The sequence below is a fragment of the Ranitomeya variabilis genome, chromosome 1, assembly GCF_051348905.1.
Source record: "Ranitomeya variabilis isolate aRanVar5 chromosome 1, aRanVar5.hap1, whole genome shotgun sequence".
Classification (NCBI taxonomy): domain Eukaryota; kingdom Metazoa; phylum Chordata; class Amphibia; order Anura; family Dendrobatidae; genus Ranitomeya; species Ranitomeya variabilis.
Window position 1 is genome coordinate 936,161,930 of NC_135232.1, and position 20,973 is coordinate 936,182,902.

A 20,973-nucleotide genomic window follows, 5' to 3' on the forward strand; every position below is an offset into this window, starting at 1 on the left:
TGCTTTGTGTCTGGTTAATGCTGCCTTCTCTGGTCCAGCTATTGTAACCAGCATTAGTCAGCGGTGAGCAGGCGTTCTTGGGACTAAGTCCTGCTTTTTGCCAACTGAGCATGCCCATGGGATGACCTCTCATTGGAGGTCAGGGTTCACATACCCAGGTCCTCAAGCGACTGCAATTGGACCACTGGGAAGGTCCCAGAAGGCTGCAACTATAAAAGGTTTGCATGGCCGCTTGGCACGTTTCCTACAGCGTCATTAGCAGCGTTGGTCAGTGCGGCGCCGTGCACAATTAGTGCGCTTTCCGGTCCCTAGATAGGGCAGTCAGTGGTGTCTGCCAGAGCAGTGCTGCGTGCACTAAATTTATTATTATAGTTTTTACCTGCCGAACGCTAGTGGGTCTAGAGGGACTCTAACCCTGTGTCCTTGGGGTAGAGTTCTATGACCAAACGTTAGCGTTCGTTCAGCGGTATAGCGGCTCTATGAGGTAACAGGGTCCTTTTTCATGCATACCGGGTGATGTTAACCCATGTGTGTTCTCATTATACCACCATATACTGTCTGCCATTACCAAGCAGCAGGTAATAACTCTTCACCGTGGACCCCGGGCTGCGAATGCACCTTATATCTTCCTTTATATTATTTGGTGCGTTACGCTAGCCCTAACATCATATCTATCTCATATCTATCTATCTATCTAGTTATCTATCTCTTTTACCATACCTTTATGATTTGTGGCATGAGTTAGAAATGATTTCTAATGTAATTAAATATCATATGCAGTACTTTATATGTACATACTCTTAGCTTAAAGAGATTATATTTTTTAAACCGCTCACAATGGGGTACAAAAATTAAAAAGCATAGTCACCTTTAGTGTTGAAGTGGAGTAACCAATGCCCATAGGTGGAAATGATTCCACAGGGCCTACCCTGCTGCCACATAAATTTACAGGTCACCTAGTTACATCGCTACATAAGTTGAAAAAAGTTGACCCTTCCTCTGCCAATTATATATTTTGTGACTAAATTAATTATAACCCACAATGTTATGTTCATTCTTAAGCCTCATAAATACAGTCAGGTACTGGATTATATTTCTGTTGTATTATTGACACTTTTGTGGAGTAAATTATGTTACATTTCCTCACATATTTACCTAGCCCTCCTTGAAGCTCCACTCTCTTTTTAAAAAGTTTTTAAAACTGGCTGGGAGTGGCATAATAACTCCAAAGATATTTCAACAGTTTTACACAAGAATTCTGCTGAAAACTGCATGATGAGCCAGTATCAATGTGTTTATTAGGATCTGTCAATCCTAGAGAGTCGAAAAATTGGTGGAACCAGTTTCACTGACTAGTCATCTCAGTGTCCCATTCCTGTTCAAAGTGTGTTTTTTCTGAAATGTTGCAATTATTCACAGTAAGGGCTCCCTCACACTGGTGAGTAGCCTGAATATAACTTAGTGAATGCTATCCAATGTTGTATTGGATAGCACTCACTCCAATGTTATGCTATGGAGTAGTGCCAATTAGAAATTATTTTCTCATGCCGAGTCAGCATGAAAGAAAAATTGCTGCATGCTGCTATAGGCAGTGAATATCGGACTGCCCACATGCATACAAGTTAATGAAAAACATCCAACTGCAGTCAGATGTCATCCGAGTGCAATCCAATATTTGCCAAATCACAGACTGGAAAAGATGGAAAAATTAAGTTCTTCATCTTCCCTGTTCTTGTCATCCGATTCTCGTTTGCGAGAAAGTTGGATGACAGTTAAATGACACTCGTCTCACGGTTGCAGCAGAGTTTTAGCAGAGGGTCATTTGCATATAGCACCCGATTCTCTCACATGAGAGAATCATTGGATGCTACTCGCTAGTGTGAGCGTGCCCTAAAATAGATATCTGTAATGATGAACCAAGTCTCTGGTTCATGCTTTCCATGGTTTGTGTAGCATGAATAACCCAGCAAGCTCCCTTTAACTTGTTTTCTTTTTTTCATAAAAATCCATAGGTACGACCACCATATAGTACTATTGGATGTCCTAAAAGGTTTTTCCAAAGGACAAACAGGAGCCCATTATTTGGTCTCATGATACTCAAAACGTAATGCCAGTATGTGTGACAAGGCTGGGGACCACAAAAAGTTCTGCCTTTACTAGCTTTTATGCACACACACTGGTTACAAGCAGACAGGTCACAGGTGAGGATGTTGCCTTTAGTAGCCATTCAAACCCATTTGTGCCAACTTCTGTGCATGTTATCAGGCCAAAATCACAATAACGAGCGTATGTGAACTTTTGATCAGGGTAATTTGGACTTTGTGGGTTGTCATCATGATTTAAAAAGAGAAAACACTAGGGTTGAGCGAAACGGGTCGGCAATTTTCAGAAGTCGCCGACTTTTGGCAAAGTCGGGTTTCATGAAACCCGACCCCTGTGTGGGGTCAGCCATGAAGTCGGCGATCTTCTGAATCTGGAATCGGAATTCCGATACCGATTCCCGATATGTTTAAGATATCGGGAATTGGTATCGGAATTCAGATTTAAGTGTAAAATAAAAAATTAAAATAAAAAATATCGCTATACTTACCATCTGATGCGCCCTGGTACTAAGCGGGAACCTTCCTTCCTTAGAATCAGCCTTCCAGGACCTTGCGGTGACGTCGCGGTGACGTCGCAGCTTGTGATTGGTCGCGCGGCCGCCCATGTGACCGCTCGCGCGACCAATCACAAGCTGCGACGTCACCATGACTTCACCGAGGGTCCTGGAAGGGCTGATTCTTAGGAAGGAAGGCTGCCGGAAAGAAGCAGGGCGCGTCCGAGGGTGAGTATATACCTAATAGGAATATACTCACCCTCGGCTTCTTTCCGGCAGCCTTCCTTCCTAAGAATCAGCCCTTCCAGGACCTTCGGTGACGTCATGGTGACGTCGCGGCTTGTGATTGGTCGCGCGAGCAGTCACATGGGCGGCTGCGCGACCAATCACAAGCCATGACGTCACCGCGACATCACCGCAAGGTCCTGGAAGGCTGATTCTAAGGAAGGAAGGTTCCCGGTTAGTAACAGGGCGCATCACAGGGTAAGTATGGCGATATTTTTTATTTTAATTCTTTATTTTACACTTAAATATGGATCCCAGGGCCTGAAGGAGAGTTTCCGCTCCTTCAGACCCTGGGAACCATTGGAAACCCATTGCACTGCATTGGGTTTCGAGTTTCGGCCGACCCCGACCCCGACTTTTTTATAGGATCGGCCGATTTCACTCGACCCGACTTTTGAAAAAGTCGCGTTTCGTGAAACCCGACCCGATCCTATAAATGTAAAGGTCGCTCAACCCTAGAAAACACAGTAGTTTGACAATAAATGGCTTCACCCAATCACTTACCATGAGTGGACAAAAAGTTTTGGTGTTATCACTTACATTCTCTGAAAAAAGGCCAAGAAAGCAAAAATTCTGCCGGGGTATGTAAACTTCTGAGCACAACTGTATATATATACCTTATTTATATATCTTATCTATATATATTATGTGCAATGTTTCTTATTATGGGATGATACATATTTAGCTATACAATTTAACAAAAATGCAGATTTTAGCACAGTAGATAATTTTGACTAAAATTTATGCTGATCATATTCTTTAATATGTATATGTATTTAACTGTTCTTTTAGCAAAATATAACACATTAAAATCCAATTGCCCAACACCCAATTTTAGCCTTAAGAGAACTGAAAGAGGGAATTAAGAACACTAATGAGCTTCCAAATCTCTTTCATTTACATTAAGTGTATGCTTTTAACTTCACATACTTTAATGCACTGTCTGTTAGCATTTTAATTTGCTTTTTTTTCTTTCCATGTGATTATAATCATTACCCTCTTAATGTGTCTGAACACATGCACTGATTTTTATTGAGCTAGCAATAATAGTATATTATTACATTTCCTGTTGACTAGGGTGTACTTAAATGGATGGATTTCTATGAGTGAAAGGATTTGAGAATTTTTGTTTAAATGTTTAGCAATTCAAGATACAATTAACTAAAAAATTGTAGCAAACATTACATCGTAAGTGTGTCTGACCGCCTATGACGTATTATCCCGTCCCTGGGAATTAAATCCCAAGTCACCTCGACGAGATAGTACGTCAGATGGCAGAAAGGGGTTAAATATGTTTTTTTTCATAGGAGAAAAAGAGGGTCCTATGTACGTTTATGTGTTTTACTTCTTTAAAACAATTTTTATTCCAATTCTACTTTACATTTTAGTCTCTATAGGAGACTTGAACACACAACTGTTCTATTGCTAATAGTATAGTTTGCAATACTATGTTATTGCTATCTATAGAGAAATCGTGATTTTCCTAGAAAATGCAGACTGTGACTGAATTTCACAGGAGGACTAACAAGGCAGTTAGATGGGCCTTCAGCAGTCCTCAAGCTAGTTATCCTTCAGTTCCCCATGATCTTGTTGAAGGGTGCCATTACGAGCCAATGTGCACTCGCCAGCAATCACAATAATCAAATGCCATTGTCATAAATTGGGTTAACAAGTTAAGGCCCCCATCACACGTCCTGATATTTCCAGTAATGGTAAATAGAGTGTCAGTGTTATCCCAGTTTCTGTGTGTATAATTTGTGTGCCATCTGTGTGCCATCCGTGTGTCCGCGCGTCTGTGTATACTTGACATGAGTCATCCATGTGTTTTCTGTGTGGGTACGTACCAGAGACAATTGTTTGGCTGGAATTAAAGGGTTTGTCCTGTAATTAAAGAGTTAGATGTGGAAAAGGTGTGCTAATTTATTAATTATCATTTCAAATCATGCTAAATACATTGATCTGGCCAATTTTGCATTTGGCTTCTGTGCTAGTAGTCCTTTGATTTGCTAAATATGTCTCTGTCCAATGAGGCATCATTGTAGTTGTCTTGACTTCAGGCATGTCGATCTGATGTTCTGCAACAAACCAATCCAAAACAACCTATTCACCCCGTAATGTGTGGCAGTTTAATATTATTAAATTTTAGTTTCTATACACATATTTTGCTTGTGTAACATATGTCTCCCATTTGTTGTGTGCCTTTGTTGTGACAGACTTTTATTTTCCCGGTTTCTGCACACTTACGTGTTCCCGTTTTAAACCACATTATTTGTTAGTGTCCATTTGATATTGTAAATTGGATCACATGATGCAAGCTGGCATACAAATCTTTGGTAATGATGAGCAACATAAGCCACAAGGGACAACATAATCTTTTGCCCACAAACGTTACAATAAAACAAGGCAGCATTGAACTTAACACATGTGTTTAATTATTAACACAACATATGGAAAACACATGACATCAATACTTATAATAAATTAGAACAGAGCCACATATATGTCCAACCACGGACAGAACAAACTCCCATACAATATTTAAATATGCGAAGAAAGGAGTCAAACAGCTGTCACTTATAGTTAATAAAGGGTAGATATTTATTAAATGACAACAATTTTATTAAACTATCAGTACATATTTAACAGATAATAAAACCTAGGCCTAACATGGATACGGGTAAAAAGATACCCCACACACCACCAATATAATCCAGCTCAAGGATGCAGGTTCACTGTTTTGATACAGGCACTATTAGTATTAGTGATCAGTGAAAGAACACTGGATACCGTCTAGGGGACCCATTCAAGATAAGTATAAACACAGAGTCCATGACTGCACCTTACCCATAATAGCCATGGTGTATGTGTGGAGGACGCCAGGATGCGTAAGGCAATATTGCCTTGTGCAGGCATGTACTATGGAGGACAGAGAATGAACTTCAATCCAATATTGCAGCCAGCATGCAGCCAGCGGGTAAGGAAAGAGTGAATCAAACAACCAAAAACCCCGCCCCTATGGCTGAAAATTGTTCCCTCAAAATTCAGGTGACAGAGTCCCTTTAAATTGTAAAACATGTATTCCATCAATAGTATGTTTCCACAGCTGTGGAGTAATCTGGTTAAAGGCATTACCTGAAAGTTAGCTTAATAATAGCTGCATAGAGGAACCACTCAAAGTAAGCAATTAGCACTAGCATAATGAAAACATTTTATATTAAAATAAAAAAGTACAGGTAAGACATTTTTTTACACAATTTTTTTTTTACATAAAAAAGGCCATAACAGGGACACATGATAGTAATATGTGAGATTAGACATTTTTATTTCAACAGTGGTGCAAGTTATCAAAGGGATGTGAATCTTTGCTGTATGGTTTTTGTTGGATTAACATTCAACTTTAACAAAAAAATAGTTAAAAGATGTTGCATGTGTGAAACGGCATTTCCATGTGTATGTTGAATGTTGATTATATGTGTGTATACATTACCATAGACATAGTTATACTGTAACAATATTTACAGTATAAGATAATAATAAGAAATGTTTAGGGTGAAACAAACACATACGTAGTCACTTACTGGTTGAGTTCCATGATTGGATGCAGGTATTCTAAATTCCAGAAATATACTTATTGGCAATTTCTGGTCAGACCATATGTCGAGAGGAGGGGATTAAATTCCTGGCAGTACTGGTCACTTGTTGAGCCCTGCGTTATTTCACCAAATCCACTGTTGTCAAAGTGATAACAATCAGTCATATTAAGAATATGAAGCATATGTAATAGACACCAACAGTATATATTAAATGATAATATGCCTTTAAAGGTAACTTGATCAGTAAGTTAACACAATTAACCATCAAATATGGCATTACTTGACATGTACATGATGGGATTACTACTTAGTGTCAGCTCACTTGGATAACTTCTGTCATCCATAGAAATTTGCAATTGAAAACAGTACCATAATGTATGCAATGCTATGGTTTATAGCAGCAACCTTTCATTGACATCTTTGTGTGAGGAGAGTGAAGTATACACAGCCTTGACAATGACTATCAGACATCTGTAATGGCTGAAGTGGTGGAGCATATTAGCTGGGGTATTGCTAATAAAGTACAGCAATGTACAACAGGTGAAGAGAGAAAGAGTGCTGGCTCTACTACAACTTGTGTATCACTAAACAGGGGGGACTAAGTCTTGGTGACTTGCGGCAGCATGGTTGTCAGGACCAGGCTCAACATGCTGTAATAATGTGTAAAAACATTGTGAATCTACAAATTTACCCATATTATTGACAAAATTTGTTATAGACATTTTGTCTTTAAATCATGAAGCTTGCCATTCAGCAAGCTCATTCAAAAGTAAAAAAAACTCAAAGTTACTCATAAGAGCACACATTCACATGAAAAACTACACATATGTTAATTTTAAAATTAAAAAACACAAACAATGTTCACATGGCAGGCAATGTGTATAACGTTATTCATGCCACTGCAGCTCTAATTCAAAAAATGTCTAGCTTTATGGCTCTCTGGGCATATGACATGATAAACTTTTAAGGTCCCATAATGTACATCCTGCCATGCCAAATGATGGACTCAATTTAGGTGGACAAAACATTTACAAATTAATGAACTGGGAAACCCAAAAAGTATTTGAAAAATAGTGATCACATTTAAAGATTGTCCCTGAAGTAGGGATGGCAATGTGCATTACAAAACATGATTACTAATATGTAATTACATTTTGCAGTAATACATACATATTCCCAAATTCATCAGACAGCAATATTAACACTCTTAAATTTAAGTGAATTTAGTACAGTTTGTTATGTCAAAGGAACATTCACTTGTGGACTCACCAAACTTTGCTCTCTTCAATGGCTAATATGTAGACCAACTGTTACGGAACTGCAGCACAGAACTAGAATAGAAGGGGGAAAACTGACCCCGCACTGAGACTAGGTTGATACCCTACGATGGAGTGGGCGACCCATTCCTTGCGAATAGACCCACCGACGATCCTAGGTTAATCACAAGCAAAGACCTATAGATAGGGGGAAGGAGGTCCCTAAAAGATCTAAGGACTGGGTATAAAAAAAGGTCATCTCCTAATAGAAAATACAGAGAAAGCTGCAGATGTCATCATATGAACTCGAGCGTGGGAACTTTTACCAGGGTCCAGTTCATGAGGACATCCAGCAGAGGGCGCCTCACCGCAACTCAAGGTAACTACAGGTCATTCCCCTGCAATCCATTCATTCCCAGGGGTTTTACAGCCACGAGCACTGCTTTAGCACAGCTCTTGGCTGTAAAATGATTTAACCCCTTCAGATGGATTTACTTCATGGGACTTGACCTGAGCGTCGGAAGGTATGAGATATTGTTGAGTTTTTATTTTTCCTTTGTTACAGGACGAGGGTCATCAGGTGGATTACCAGTATAATAAAATATTACAACAACCTGTGTCTTTATTTCATTAAAATACTTGCAAAAAATGTGTGTGTTTTATTAACCATTTCATACTATTGGATTAATAATGGATAGGTGTCATGATTGATGCCTCTCCATTATTAATCTGGCTTAATGTCACCTTACAATAGCAAGGTGACATTAACCCTTCATTACCCCATATCCCACCGCTACACGGGAGTGGGAAGAGAGTGGCCAAGTGCCAGAATAGGCGCATCTTCCAGATGTGCCTTTTCTGGGGTGGCTGGGGGCAGATGTTTGTAGCCAGGGGGGGGGCAATAACCATGGACCCTCTCTAGGCTATTAATATCTGCCCTCAGTCACTGGCTTTACCACTCTGGTGGAGAAAATTGCGCGGGAGCCCACGCCAATTTTTTCCACCATTTAACCCTTTATTTTACAAGCTACAGTGCCCACATTTTGCACATACACACTACTAACATTAGTAGTGTGGAATATGCAAAAAAAAAGGGATATGAGATTGTCTACTGTATGTAAACCATGTCTCATATCCTGTCGGGTTTGGGAAGGAGAAATGAAAAGCTGGCAATTGAATTACCGGCTTTTCACATATCTCGCGCTGAATTAAATATAAATACAGAATATATATGTCTCAATGACATATATATATATATATATACATACTGTATATATGTTTTAATGAACATTTGAGCACATAAATCCATTAGATGTCGGTTTTGCAAGCCTGCGAGAAAATATCGCAGTACGGATGCCATACGGATTACATACGGAGGATGCCATGCGCAAAATGCGCTGACACACCCTGCCTACGGATGACATACGATCACTATTTTTGGAACATTTCTGCGTATTACGGCCATAAAATACGGACCATATTTTCATACGCTGAGTGTGACGCCGGCCTTATTGGTATCACTCTGAGAATACTTTGGGCACCTTTGGCCATAAAAATATTTACATCGATTTTTCTGGCTAACATTGTATCACAATATAACTTGCTATTACGCATCATATAAATCTGTGAATGATAAGATTCAGATGAAACCCCAAGGGATCCATTCACTATAATAAGGCAGCAAAGTTACTCTGGATTCCATCTGGACTATGTTCAGCATTGTCCTTCTTTTCAGAAGTGCACAAAACTAAGGCTGACTGTGCATTTATGCTGGCACATATGTGAATTTAATTGCAAGAGTTAGGGACCGTCTTGAATGGGTACACCTTTTTCCGGAGGGATGGCTTGTATGATTTCTAGATCAAAATAGTATCAACTAATTTGCTATTTAACTGTACTATTATTATTTATTTACTGCAAGGTACAGTGGGTACGGAAAGTATTCAGTCCCCTTTAAATTTTTCATCCTTTGTTTCATTGTAGCATTTGTTAAATTCAAAAAAATTCATTTTTTCCTCATTAATGTACACTCTGCACCCCATCTTGACTGAAAAAAACATAAATGTAGAAATTTTTGCAAATTTATTAAAGAATAACGGAAATATCACATAGTTGTAAGTATTCAGACCCTTTGCTCAGACACTCATATTTAAGTTAAGGTACCTTCACACGAAACGACTTTGTAACGATATCGCTAGCGATCTGTGACTTTGCAGCGTCCTGGCTAGCGATATCGTTGTGTTTGACACGCAGCAGCGATCAGGATCCTGCTGTGATATCGCTGGTCGCTGAATAAAGTTCAGAACTTTATTTGGTCGTCCGATCGCCGTGTATCGTTGTGTTTGACAGCAAAAGCAACGATACCAGCGATATTTTACACTGGTAACCAGGGTAAACATCGGGTTACTAAGCGCAGGGCCGCGCTTAGTAACCCGATGTTTACCCTGGTTACCAGCGTAAAATGTAAAAAAACAAACAGTACATACTTACATGCGTCCCCCGGCGTCCGCTTCCCACACTGACTGAGCGCCGCAAAGTGAAAGTGAAAGCACAGCACAGCGGTGACGTCACCGCTGTGCCCTGCTATTGCCGGCGCTCACACAGTGCAGGAAGCGGACACCGGGGGCAGGGCTGGCGTCAGCACCCGGCGTACCCGGGCAAGTGCCGGGGCCCTGGCGAGACGGGGGGGCCCATTTATGGCAGTAACATCCAAGTACTGTACACACACATGCGCTCCTGCGCTGTGTGTGACTCTTAGGTGACAGCACATCAATCATCCCCGCCGCGCCGGAGCCCCGGCAGCAGGCGGCACAGAGTCTCTGAGGGTTTCGCTGGCACTGCGCAATACTCACCTCCGCCGTCACCATGGATACATAGAGTCACTTCCGGGCCGGCGGTACGTCCACAGGACAGGTCCGGCGGCGGCACTCGGCAGTCGGCAGCGCCAAGCAGAAGACGAGCAGCAGCTGCAGTCAGGAGCATGGTTGGTGCATGCACAAAGGGGGCAGCGGCGCCACATGAAGCAATGACTGGGTGAGTGAGTCTTCGGTCTCAACGCATTGTGGTGGCAAGGGAATACTGCCTGCTGCCTGGGAGCCGACTCCTGAGGACAACGTACGAGTACGACCCGTACCGTACAGGCAGCGGCAGGAGTGGATGGTCTCTGCAACTTACTTGCAAGACAGTACTGTCTGGGTCCTCTGGGACTTGTGTGCAGCCAGCTACAATATGGTATGTTAGCTATGCTGGCTGGGACTTGTCATAGACTACTGTATATTCTAAATGGCTGGCTGTGTTATACTACGTGGGCGGTGTAATGTTATAAACTACGTCACGGGGCTGTGCTATACTGCATGGGCTGTGCTGTATACTGCATGGGCTGTGCTGTATACTGCATGGGCTGTGCTGTATACTGCATGGGCTGTGCTGTATACTACGTGGCTGTGCTGTATACTACGTGGCTGTGCTGTATACTACGTGGCTGTGTTACATACTACGTGGCTGTGTTACATACTACGTGGCTGTGTTACATACTACGTGGCTGTGTTACATACTACGTGGCTGTGTTACATTCTACGTGGCTGTGTTACATTCTACGTGGCTGTGTTACATTCTACGTGGCTGTGTTACATTCTACGTGGGATGTGTTAGATGCTACGTGGCTGTGCTATATTTCTGTGCTGTATCTGTGCATCATGAATCGTGGTATGTGTTAAAGAGGGGGCCCACTGAGACTCTTTCGCCCGGGGCCCTCAAAAACCTGGAGCCGGCCCTGACCGGGGGACGCATGTAAGTATGTACTGTTTGTTTTTTTTACATTTTACGCTGGTAACCAGGGTAAACATCGGTTTACTAAGCGCGGCCCTGCACTTAGCAACCCGATGTTTACCCTGGTTACCTGGGGACCTCGGCATCGTTGGTCACTGGAGAGCTGTCTGTGTGACAGCTCTCCAGCGACCAAACAGCGACGCTGCAGTGATCGGCATCGTTGTCGCTATCGCTGCAGCGTCGCTTCGTGTGAAGGTACCTTTACATGCTGTCCATTTCCTTGTGATCCTCCTTGAGATGGTCCTACTCCTTAATTGGAGTCCAGCTGTGTTTAATTAAACTGATAGGACTTGATTTGGAAAGGCACACACCTGTCTATAGAAGACCTCACAGCTCACAGTGCATGTCAGACCAAATGAGAATCATGAGGTAAAAGGAACTGACTGCAAAAAAATAAAAATGTCAGGTTTTCTATTTATTCCTCTCTCCTCTGATATGATCTAGCATATCAATGGAGAGAAAAATAGAGTCCCCCAAACCTCCTGGTACCTCCGGCACCTCCTGCATCCTCTGCTGACGTCCTCCAGCCCTCGGCACCTTCTTCCGGGAAGAAAATGGCGGGCGCATGCACAGTGTGCCCGCCGAGATCTACCAGCCGGGACTCAGCTACAATATGAGATTTCCCCTATTGGTTCATTTTGATCACTGTGATAGAGCCTTTCACAATCCAGGTTTTGTCCTGATGAAGAGGTCTTGCATGACCTCGAAACGCGTTGGCTTTTAAACCTGTTTAAATAAATGTTTTAACTTCACCGATATTTTGATATCAGCAGCGCATGAGTGATACCTCCGGTTTTCTCTGTATTTATTGGTGTCCTCTTCATTGGTATCTGTGCAGCAGCTGTTATATGCCCATAATGTGTTGCCATTCAGCAACCTAGCAAGGTGAGTGTATTCTCTCATTCACCTGACACCCCTTTGTAATCGGATAATACTCTATTGTACTTTTTCTTTCCCAGTTTCTTCTTTCCACAATATCTATTTAACAACGTATTAATGTATAATTGCCAGATCTATATGTAAATACATAAAATCTTTCAGCCAAGATAAAAAAAATAATCACTAACAAATCAGGACTATAAGAGCATTATTTCCAAGAGAAATATTTTTGTATCATAAACAATCCTTTCTGTTAAGAGGGATGTTGGCAGCACAAAAAGTTGGCTAAGATGATACATAAAATGGTGTCTGTTTGCCAAGCAATTTCAAACAACCAAATAGGATATATTATTGTTTGGCCTACAAATATTAATAATAATAGTACATTTTATGCACAATACCTTTTATGGGATGCTGCTGCTGTGTGTATTTTGTTGAATTGTTAGGTAAATAAATGAAAATGTATCAAAATGATATATTTTCATGACATTACCATCATGTTTGTTTTAAATAACTGAAGTCATATATTTAACTTACTTTTCACATATTGCCAAAGTATTTCTGTCAGCCATAGTGGTTTTGCTCCATTATGCAATTCACATTTAACTAAATTGCAGAGCTTATATATTTTTTCATGCTCTGACTCACACTGCACATTCAGAATGCCACATCTCATATTCTATAAATGGAACTTGCACTATCCATCCACATTATGCATGCCTCATCACACCTGAGCATCCACATTTTCAGTCATCTTGTCTTGTGACTAGTTCAAGGTGAGTTGCTAGGAAGCATTTTAGATTAGTAATGGGATGAAGAAAACAGAATACATTGATGACTATGAGACATCGATATAGTGCAATTTGTTTTATTGGTAACAACTGGTATACCCAGATATGTTATCTGACTGAGCATTGGTAGGCTATACTGTAAACGGCAACACCAATACTTCCAAAACCAATACCTAAAGTTATCAGTGAGCATATCATTAATGAAATTATGCATTTTACATCTACAACTGCTTTTATTTCTCACTGTCACTAAAATGTATTATTATTAGTATTTATTAATATTGCATAACAATACAGGTTTTGTCATATTTTTCATGATTTATTATAACAGTTACTGTGTAATATTAAATTATTAGTGCATCCAACAACAGCTTTTATTTTTATCTCATGTTGTGCTTTATAAATTTATGTATAAAAATGATTCATTTCCAAGACGTATTAGGGCTTGTTCACACAATGTGTTTTAAATTTATTTGTATGTATTTTTTGTGCAGAAAAAAAGCATTTCACAATAACAGCAAAATTAGTGAGTAATGATGAGCGAATGTGCTCGGCACTGCTTGGTACTCAATCGAGCATCGAGGTGCTGGGACATGCTCCATACTCGATCAAGTATCCCTGGTGCTCGAGGGCTATGTTAGAGTTCCCAACCGGCATGTTTTGCACATTTTTTCAGCCATTAAACTTGCAGGAATTACCTGCTGATTACGGTAATGCCATTAACATGTTGGCTGCTGGTATTACTGTGATTGGCCGGCCCCATCATGCCAAATTTTCTACATAAGGCTTGGTGACACGATGCCCGTCACACTGAAACAGAGTAGGGATTGCTGATGAAGAAGCGAAAGTTTGTATTACAGGCCTATAGTGAGGGTTTATAATGCTGAAACCTATATCCAAATGGTCCTTTTCAGGACTACTATTCTATTTAAAATATAAAACTCTGCTTGCTGTAGTGTAGGGATAGCTGCTGGAGAAGTGATAGCAGTGCATTACAGGTCTATAATCAGGGTTTATATTGCCTTACAGTCTTTCCTGCTGAAAGCCATAACCAAATAGTCTTAATCACTGAGACGTGAATAAGTGCTTTTGGCCAGGAATGCTAAATTTCCCTGATTGCACACTGGGTGAACCTTGTGGAGGCCGAAGCAGAGTGGGACCATGGTACGGCACACAAGATACAAACTCCTTGAATTGTGGTCCCTAGTAGTAATGAGCGAATTTGTTCAGAAAACGAACGCCAAACATAAATTTGGCATGAATATGGCATATTCGGATTTGTGATTGGAAACAAGAGCAAAATTTTATAAAATTGTTTAAAATCGGGAAAATCGGTAACATTAGGTAATAAGTGCAGCAAAATGTGTTGCCACAAAAGTATTTTCAGCACTTTTGCAATGACAATGGTTGTGTATCATGAGCGTTTAGCATGTGTTTGTTGAGGGGAGGGGTTGCGGCATTCTTGTAAAACAATATTTTTTTTTCCTTTATGTGTGCACATTACGGCTAGCCAATCATGGCACAGGAAACATCCACAATGTCCTGACTCAGTGGGTTGTATCATTGGCTGCTGAAATCACATATTCCTCTCCATAAAAAGAGTGGACATCTTGTTTTAGTGCCATTTTGACACTATAACAATGCAGAGAGGCTTCTCCTGAATGCTGTCAGTGTTAGGAGCTAGATTTTAGCTAGTTAGCTAGGCTGTTGTTTCTTACTCAGATAGCATTTTTTTGCCATTACTGAAGTCCACAGACAAAGCCATCAGGGCGCATGTCAAATGTGTTGTGCACTGCTTCTATTGCACGAGTATAGAGTTCTAAATCTTATTTTTTCACTAGGTAAATGTGAAATAGCATGCCATATCCCACTTTGTCATTTAGTGCTGTGGTGACATTGTTCTGTGATTTGAGCTGTTGTGCATGAAGAAATATTTTGGGGGGCCAGTTGCTACAGTGATTCATCATATCTCACCTTGTTATTTAGTTGTGGTGAAATTCAATAGTGTGCATATCTCATGCACATTAAAAAAAATATTTTTTTCTGTTGCTAAATGTGATAAAGCCCGCCGTATTCAACGTTGTCATTTTGTGTGTTAGAATCTGTTTTGTTTTTGACCATCTGCCATCTTGGGGGTCTTTTTCCCCTGGTGCTGGGTTGCCTTAAGTCAGGTGATTGTATCACCCTTTATTACCCAGCACCTGCCTCCCATTCCTTGCTGGACAACAGTGTTAATCCGCTAGAGTTCTGGCTAGGTGCTTTGATAGCTTTCTGTGTTTGATATTGTGCAGTTCTGAGAGCTCTGGTTCTGATATCCTTAGTTTCTGTTTTTCAGTTGGTTTCTGTAGCCGTCTCTGTGTTTTCTATTAGGAGGTGACCTATTTTTATACCCAGTCCTTAGATCTTTCAGGGACATCCTTCCCCCTATCTATAGGTCTTCGCTGAGATTAACCTAGGATCATCGGTGGGTCTATTTGCAAGGAATGGGTCGCTCACTCCATCGTAGGTTATCAGCCTAGTCTCAGTGCAGGGTCAGTTTTCCCCCTTTTATCCTAGTTCTGTGTTGCGGTTCCGTAACGTTGTGGCGGTGATATGAAGCTATCTGCATGCACATTAAAAAAATATATATTTTTTTCTGTTGGAAAGCATGATACAGCCCGCTGTATCCCACGTTATAATCATTATAATTTATGGCAGTGATATGAAGCTGTCTGCAGACCTAATGCACAGCAAAAAAATATATATTTTTTTCTGTTTCAAAATGTGATACAGCCTTCCGTATCCCATGTAGTCATTTTATGGCAGAGATATGAAGCTGTTTGCAGACCTCATGCACATTAAAATATATTTTTAATAAAATGATGCTAAACGTGATACAGCTAGCTATATTCAACCTTTTCATTTAGTGGCATTGAAATTGTTCTGTGTGCAGAAGTGTTGAACATTATTTTTTTTTTTTACAAACGTGATAGAGCAGCTGAGATCTGACTTTGGAATTGTTTTGAACCTATCTTCTAGATTATGTGCATCTTTGGCAATTAATTTCTCACAGGAAATTTTTATACCTAGCTTGAGATGGCCATCTGTAACAGCTATCTTTCTGATGAGCATCAAATGCTCTCTGGTAATTGGTGTTGGGTAAATGACTAAACTAATCTTTGTAGGCTTGATTCTGTATCTCATACCTCCCATAGCCGCCCTGTTATTAATCCTGTTGCACGTTCCCTTTCCCGTCGACGTTATGGCCCTTTTCCTGACCAGTGCACCTAAAGGCACATTGGCCATATTTGTCCGGCAAACCTGCACCTTAACAGGAGCAATTGTAGGAAACAGGGCTTTCCAATGCCATGGACAATCTTCTAGATTATACAGGCCTCATCCACACTAAAAATATATTTTTTATGTTACTAACATGATACACAAGGGGAGATCTCAGTTTGAAATTGTTTGTATCATCTAGTCAATGTTATACAGGCCTCATCGACAGGCCCCCAAAAATGTTGTCAGTTACTAGTTGTCAAACAGTAGGGGATGTCTACCTCAAAATATTTTAAGAGTGTATCTTCTTTGTCATTGAGCCCTCATCCACACTTAAACAATTATTTCTTCTGTTACTAACATCATACAGTAGGGGACATTTCACTTTAAAAAATTTTGGAGCAGATCTTCTTTGACAAACAGGCCTCATCCATATTGAAACAATTATTTCTTATGTGAGTAACGTGATTCATCATGCCATATTTCACCTTCTAATTTTGCGGCTGAAATTTAGCTGTGTGTAGAGGTTGTGCAATGTATAAAATCTAATTTTTAGCTGCTAATAGTGTTCCTAGCACACTATTTATGCAATATGACTGGGAAAAAGCTAGGTTGTGGTGGAAGGGGGATTAGCATTGTCTTTCGTGGTGTATGTGGGGTAGGTGTTAGTTTCTGAAATCACAAGTGTACCAGCAATGTGACGTCCTATCAAAAGACAACTGATACATTTTGTTACTGGATGTTGCAGCTTTTAGTGTGCTACATTGTGCTCACGTGATTGCAATCTCTGATATCTTTAGTGGGGCTTCTGTGCCTTCTGCTGCTGGAGATGTTAGCACTAATTTGTGTAAATGCAAGCAATCCTGTTTGGGTGTCCATCTGCTGGGTTGCAATGGAATACCTGTCTGTTCCTATTATAATATTTCTACTCTGGTAAAATTGATGCCACTTTGTTGATGCCTGCCACTAACTTTTTTTAAATGTGAACACTCCTGGTTGGGTGTCCATCTGCTGGGTTGTGTGTAGTGGAAGACCTGTTGGTCCCTATTACACTATTTCTGCTGTGTTGAAATAGATGTCACTTTGTTGGTGTCTGCCAATAAATGTTTGTAAATTTGTAGATTTCTGGTTGAGTCTCCTTCATGTGTGTTGCCTGTTGCAGTAGGCCACCAATGCCAGCAGTCCTCCACTCTCTTTGAGTCAACTACCCGTGTTATTATCCTTACATTACTGTCACAAGAGGTAGAGGATGATGATGTGACAAAATTACCAACAAGTGATGTTGTTACATCAGTAAGTCAGGAGGAGGACCAGGGTGCTAAAGTGGAAGACAAGGTGGTGGACGATGAAGTCACTGACACAAACTGGGAAGCTGACATGCTGAGGGAGGACAGCAGTTTACTGGAGTCACAGCACCACAACAGGAAAGGAGAGGCAGTGGGATGACCAGATACACAAGGAGGGCAACTGTTACCTAGAGCACCAACACAGATGCAGACAGTTCAAATAATTAAAAAAAGGCCATTTGCAACATCTGCTATGCCAGCATCACCAGAGGCAGAACAACTACCAGCCTGACCACCAGCAGCATGCTCAGGCACATGACAGCAAAGCACCTGACTTCAAACGAATGCCAAGAAGGTTGGGGGGGGCAATGAAAGTGTTGGAATGGATGGAAAAAGTGCTGAATGGAAGTAGAACTGCATGGAGAACACCCCTTCAAGCATAAGTTTGTTTTATGGCATATTATAATTTATGATAATGGTAAATTTAGGTCGATATGTTTTGTGTTTATTTATAAAAAAAAATCAGAAATTTGACAAATTTGTTAAAAAAATTGCACTTTTCAAACTTTGAATGATTATTCTTTTAATCCAGATAGTCATACCACAGAAAACATTAATAAATAACATTTTCATCATGTCTGCTTTGAATCTGTATAATTTGTAAAATGTTTTTTTACTTTGTAATCATTTTAGGAGCTTTAAGATTGCCACCGTAATTTTTCATTTTTTCAAGAAAGTTTACAAAATTAGTTTTTTAGTGACCTATCTAGATTTAAAGGGACTTAGGAAGTCTTATAAACTGGAAAAACCCCCAAATTGATAACATTTTAAAAACAACATTCCTCGATATATTGAAAACTGCTGTCGGGTAGTTTATTTACCCTTCATGTGCTTTTTAGGAATTAATTCAAAGTGGTATTAGACTCTCACCTACCATCGAAACCTTCAAAAAGAACCTGAAGACCTACCTCTTCTGGCAAGCCTACAACTTGCAGTAACCACCGATCGACCAAACCACTGCATGACCAGCTCTATCCTCACCTACTGTATCCTCATCCTCACCCATCCCTTGTAGATTGTGAGCCCTCGCGGGCAGGGTCCTCTCTCCTCCTGTACCAGTTGTGACTTGTATTGTTCAAGATTATTGTACCTGTTTTTATTAAGTATACCCCTCCTCACATGTAAAGCGCCATGGAATAAATGGTGCTATAATAATAAATAATAATAATAATAATAATAATAATAAAAGTATTGTAGGAATGAAAAAGTTTACTTTTACCACCTAAATGTCGCTAACCTCTGAACAGGTCAGTATAGCTGGCAGACTCTAAGACCATTATTTTTCCATGAACTGCCATGCTAAACATCAGGACCACACAATCATAATCTCAGGGTGCCGATGGGATTAAAAAGGAAGCCCCCATACTGTTAACTATTTATATGATATATACTATTGACAGCAGAATCTAAGGAGTTAAACAGATATGGATGGTGCCACCACTTATCATGGCTAATTCAGCAAGTTATCAGCTATAATGTACAGCTGATAGCTGCTGGATTGTCACGTGTATGGGGATGCTATTCTCTTATATCTCAGATCAGTAAAAAGACTTATTGGCAGTCATCACGGGGTTAAGAAACATTCTTCCCTTTAAAATAACTTGTAAATAAGGCAACATTTAAAAAGGATTTGAAAAAAATGTATTTAAGTAAACCAAAATTGAAATTTGTATTAACAAATTGGAAATTCCTGTGCAATTTATAAAGGAAGCAAAAACTACCAAACATTTTTATGAAAAGGGAATCAGGTACACCCTGAATTAGACATAAAGAAATAAATTATACACATTCTGTTCAAATTGTCATGTAGGCTCATAAATGCAATGCATTGAATGCAAAGCCTGCCAACAATTACAAGCAGGGTCATCCAAACAACCTCACCTTTTTGGTTGGGCAAGGATCCTTGACCCTTCCACTAGCTTTGTCTGATGGGAAATACTTCAACATATTTTCCACAATGGCCTTCTGGTATAGCACCATTTTAGCAGACCTCTCCACCTTATGAAGAATAGATGCAAGTTTCACCTTTTAGCATGGGTCAAGAGGTGTTACCAACCAGTAATCTTTTTTTGACCAAGATGAATATAACAAGAGGATCTTGATAAAGGCAGCGATAAATAAAGTCAGCCATATGTGCCAAGGTCCCTACAGCCACACTCTCCAGTCTCCACTGGGATGACAACTCTCCATTTCCTCCTCCTCCCTCTCTTCCTCCTCTTTCCTCACCTCAGCCCATCCTTGTAGGAGAGAAGGGACAAAGCTTGTGTAGGTATTAGCCTCTGTTGTGCTAGCAACCAGCTCTTCCTCCTCCTCCTCAGACTTCTCATCCTCATTATTATCCAATCCACGTTGAGCAGATGAATGAGGCTGATCTTCTTCTTCTATCTTTACCTGTTGCACATGCAAAGCTTCATGTTTTGTTGTCAGCAGAGACTGTTAAAGTAGGTACAGAAGTGGGATTGCTGCACTGATAGTGGCTTTATCACCGCTCACCACCTTTTTGAAATCCTCAAAGTCTTGGAGAACCACACACATGTCAAACATCTATGCCCACTCTTCAGTTGTTATGTGCAGAGGCTGACCAAAATACCGAAGGATGTGTTGGACCTGGTATTCCAAAACTAGCTGTTGCTGCTCACAAAGCCTTGAAAGCTTGTGCTTTGTGGAGTTACAGTGCATGATGACGTAGCTCACCAGTCAATGAGTTGCCACTTTCACGTGCTGCTGCAGCACAGCCTGAGCAGCAGCTGTCGCCGACATGCAGAAATGGACGCTGATGCAGCATTCCTTGACCAGGGGCTCTGGCAAACCTGGGTAGGTTTTCAGAAATCACTGAACTACCAAGTTGAGCATGTGGGCCAAGCAGGGTCCCTGTGTGAGCTTGCTAAGCTTCACAGCTGTCAAACGTTTACGGTCATTATGACACACGACCATACCTGGTTGGAGGTTCAGTGGCGAGAGTCACAGATCTGTCTGGTCTGTTATTACTTTCAACAACTATGCCTATGTGTACGATTTGTCTCCTAGACAAATTAGCTTTAGCAGTGCCAGTTGCCACTTCACTGAGATGGTGGATGAGAAGGAGCAGGGTGGGGTGCAGGAACTGCTTGAGGAGGTGGAGGAAACCCTGATAGAAGTAGG